Here is a 4,470-nt window from a genome sequence, read left to right as displayed (position 1 = left end):
CTCTTTTTAGTATATCCCAAACAACCACCGTGTTGGTTTTATTATATTGTTTTTGTAAATCCCAAATGGTAAAACCCATGCTTGTTTTTAGTATATCCCAACAACCACCATACTGATTTCCCATAACAAATATCCACATCCTGCAAATCCATTCATCTTGTAATAATAGAAGCAAACCACCACGCTGGTGGCTATACATATCCTAGTGCAACCAACCACCGCACTGGCGATAACTTATCCTGCACTACTACCATGCTATTCCCACACTACTACCATGCTATCCTAAAATGTGTTAGTGTTAGTGCCCTTTAGACTGGTTATAGTTAACTGTCAGATTTCAACCACCGGACTACTTAAAACATTTAAGTACTAACATGGAAGCAGGTCGATACAAAATCAAGTATTACGAGCACCATGAGAATATCCACAAGTTCAAGAAATGTCTATAAGAATTTTATTATTTCAAAACACAACAACATTTTTCTTTTCAAGGAAATTCCAACTCCTAACTATCTTATCAGCCTCTCTATAGCAAGCATCTCTAGCTCTTGAGGCCAGTCTTCTGCACAATGGCAGACCTCTTCACACACTCGGATTACACACTGCTTGCTTGACTTCACCGACTTATATGCCCATAGTAACTCCTCCTTTTGTTGGTGTTCCTCTTCATTTTGGTCTTTGCGCTCTATACATCTTCGGGCCGAAATTAATATTCATCGTCTGTGCCAATTCCAAATAATACACCCACCACTGAAGCATGTCCTCCTTGCAGCTATTTTCCTCCTTCTTCGAGTCTATTTCTCCGAGGATGCCATCCAACATTGTTTTCAAATAGAACAAAAACATTCCAAAGTCTTTTGGGTATGCCATAGGTTCACAGTAGGTGGATCGGTGTACAGAGTTTTGGGGCTAGATTTTGTAATGGGCTCTTAGTTGTGTCTGCATTGCACTTAAATAGGGAGAGAGTTCATTGAGCCTCGTGCAAAATTCAAATATTCACCTAGGAGTGCATCGTGTTGCGGCCCCAAAATGGCCCCGAAAATAGTTTCACGATTGGCTACACCCAAGCAAATGTTGACCCTCCACAATCATATGCGACTCTCTTTGAATCGATGTGTTCCACGCAAAAATGTCATCCATATGACCATAATGCACTGTACTTTTTGTACTGCAAAAGAGCATCATTGAAACAATGAGGATGCATCATATATTGCCACAAATAACTTAATTATGTGAACATTGTCTAGTTAAGTGGAAGGATATACTTGAGGAGAGTTCAACATGGAAAAGGGTAAGCAATCGCTAGAGGAGGTTTCCCAATTTTGTTTCGAGAGGGAAAGGAAATGTGGAGTCCACCATAATCATGGAAGCTTATGGGTTAGTTATGGTAAGGTGGACCGTGGGAAACGAAGAGAGCTTGAAAGCATCTACCAAGGTGGGATGTTAATGGATATGGCCATCTTATGTCTGTATGCAATGGGTTGCATATGAAAGGCAAGGGAGAAGAACTCAACTTAGTAGCAAATCTATCACGAGCTCACGTAAAGAACACATGGCTAGGTGGATTGAAGGAGGGAGAGCCCACTCCCCCACCCCACACGCCTGCCCCCCACTCTCCCCTTCTTTGCCCCCAACAAGCCTACATTGACAAGCAGCAGAGGCTTCGTGAGGGCGTCAAATTGAGGCAACCAGTGAAACCCTATACACACACACACACACACATATATTGGGGGGAGAGAGAGAGAGAGAGAGAGAGAGAGAGAGAGAGAAAGGAGAGACGAAAAGGGCAACCCTTGGCTAAAAAAGGGGGTATACTGGGAATGGACTAACCCCGGAGATATACCTCGATCGAGCTCTGGCTAATTGCCGGGCTTTTGTTAGTAGATCAACCCTTGACCGGGATATTAATAACTGCTTGTACATATTATTAAACAACTTTTAGTAAAGGCAAGCTCACCTTTCTAGGAAAGCCCCCTTCTACGCGGCAATACAACAATTATATTCATACAGACGTCCATCCTCGCCATCTTCGACATCATCATGGCTGACGACTCTAAGTACGCTTACCCCCCTCCCCTTCCCCATGGATACCCTCCCCAACAGCCTTACGGTTACCCTCAGCAAGGTGCAGGAATTCTTCCTAGTTTGGAACTTTGGGCTATTGCGCTGTCTGCTATTCTAAGCCTCGGTCTCCTTTTCTTTGCCGCAGACTGTGCTCCACAAGGCTTCCCTCAACCACCTCCAGCTCCTGTCGCTCCTCCCCAGAATACTCCGCGTCCAGCACACAATAACACTGGTTTTCTTCAGGGCTGGTAAGTTCGTTGTATTTCGTACCGATTGCTTTTATTTGACGATGTCATAGTGACTTTGTTTTGTTTGCGCAGTTTGGCTGCCCTGTGTTGCTGTTGCCTGCTGGACGAATGCTGCTGTGATCCAACGATATTAATCGAATGAAGGTCTGAAATATTAAGGTTAAAGCTTGAATATCTTTCCCGGACATGTGCCTTTGCTCACGTTGATTCCAAGTTAGATTCTTGCATACTTAATTGTCTCCCTCCCTGCTAAACTAAAGCCTGATTGGCTTTTTCTTAATTTTGGGGAGAAAGGGCAGAGACCCAAGTCTTGTTGACGGACCAATAACCTTGTCAGAGTTTGTCAATAAAACAATTTTTTGGTACTATATGTGTTCTCGGTGGCTTCAGATTCTTCGTCGTGTCATATGAGTCCTTGTAAGGTATGCTTAACATTATAATTGTTTGAAGAGTGATTTAAATTTTTCGTCAAGAGCAGTATCATAGTGCAAAATTAATGACTCTACAAACTGTTTATCCTAGCTACCTCACCTGAGGGGAAAATTCCCTAAAGTGAAGGTTTTATTACTATAATTCATGCCCATCAAGCTCTAAAAAGTGTTGATATGATAAGATTGCATATAAATTCTCACTCAAATTTACAACATATTTATATATCAAAAGTGTTCAAAGGGTAATAGTAAAGCCCTTGATTTGGAAATTTTTTCCATGAAAATAACTCTTTCAATATAGATTTGGGAATTGTTTTTAAGATTTGGTTAAAATAACTATTAAAAATTAAAAAAGAACTATTAAAAAACCCTTGACGTTGAACTCATGTTTGCTACTCATATAAGAAACTTTTTTAATTGGAATCCCATTCCAAGGAGATTGTAAATATGCTTGGGAGATGTAAATAGCTTTAATTCTACCTTTTTTATTTCAACACATGCATTCCATTTACAAAAGTCCTTGAAATCGTAGCTAGGTATTTATATCTCTAGCTTCCTTTCATTGTGAGATGTACTTGCTTCTTAGATTGAGAGAGAGAGAGAGAGAGAGAGAGAGGGAGAGATTTAAACGTAGTCACATTATATTGGAATGGTTAGATTTAGATGCATGTTACGCTATCATTCATCTACAACTTCAGGCTCCTCACGTGATATACTAGTCTCTATCATGGGATCTACATTTGCATGGGTAACATCTCGCAAGATGGTAGTAACACTCTCAGCACCTAGTCCCATGTAACTTTTTATGAGTTTTTTCTCATCGCCCAACAAATGTTTGCTCATCCTTATTGCAGATCCCGTGAGCACTTTGTTACAAATTTCACATCTCCACTGAAGACCATCTAACACTATAACGAAATTGTGTGGCTTTCTAAGATTTTGCTCATGTCCACAAACTTCGACTTAGGATTGTTGATGACTTACCCTCTCCGTAAGGCCGAGAAATTCTTCATGTGCAAGGTTTTTCTTCCAAGTCTCTAGGCCCATACATAAGAAAGAAAAACAATTTGATGTCATTCATATCGTTAAGATGGAGAGAAAAAGGAGGTATCCCATGTTGTTGGGGTGGTTGTGGCTAAAAGGGGCCAAGGTGCTTCACGACTTGGGATGGAAAACCCTCATGATAACCCAAGAAGGCAACGATGTGCAAATCTTGATGGGCAAGGTATGATCCAAAAAGAGTACAAGCTTGCATGTCTAGAAGTCAAAGAAGGCTATGATTTAGACATCAAGGAAAATCTACTCACATGTAATGAGGCACCAAACGGAATGAATTATACATTCTGGGCAATGAGCAAAATGCAAACATGACAGTAGGTGGTGGTTGCACATCAACTTCACCAAAACCAACTTTGCAGCAGCAAAGGCATCAAGATGATAAAGGGAGAGCCATTAGCTAGCAAATCAACATTTACAAGGCAGTTACACCATACCATGAGTTGAACTAGTCCCAAAGACCTAGATAAGTATAACTTTAATGTAGCATGATCCCAACATGCATTGCCTAATAATGGCAAGAGAGGTATTGAGGGCGATGCGATATGTCAGTAAATAGCTTGTCGAATGGCCCCACGGAGTGCTATGCAAGCCCTAGAATCCCACCTATATAAACATCAAAAGGCCCGGAATCTCACTTCATTAAAATCTAAGCCCTACATGACCTCCCA

The 4,470-nt window shown here is 41.1% G+C and overlaps 1 long non-coding RNA gene across 1 annotated transcript; it reads left to right on the top strand.

Moving 5' to 3' along the window:
* The first annotated feature begins 2,052 nt into the window (after positions 1-2,052).
* On the top strand, positions 2,053-2,446 carry LOC147888606 (uncharacterized). Its single transcript, XR_015542998.1, has 3 exons — positions 2,053-2,125; positions 2,210-2,312; positions 2,385-2,446. It is a non-coding gene; the product is annotated as an uncharacterized LOC147888606 (long non-coding RNA).
* The last annotated feature ends 2,024 nt before the right edge of the window (positions 2,447-4,470 follow it).

This window comes from Dipteris shenzhenensis, chromosome 21 (genome assembly GCF_047967505.1).
Source record: "Dipteris shenzhenensis isolate YYH24624 ecotype China chromosome 21, Dip_SZ_1.0, whole genome shotgun sequence".
In the NCBI taxonomy this organism is placed as follows: domain Eukaryota; kingdom Viridiplantae; phylum Streptophyta; class Polypodiopsida; order Gleicheniales; family Dipteridaceae; genus Dipteris; species Dipteris shenzhenensis.
The sequence above is the reverse complement of the archived record's forward strand: the minus strand, read 5'-3'. Positions and strand labels throughout refer to the sequence as shown.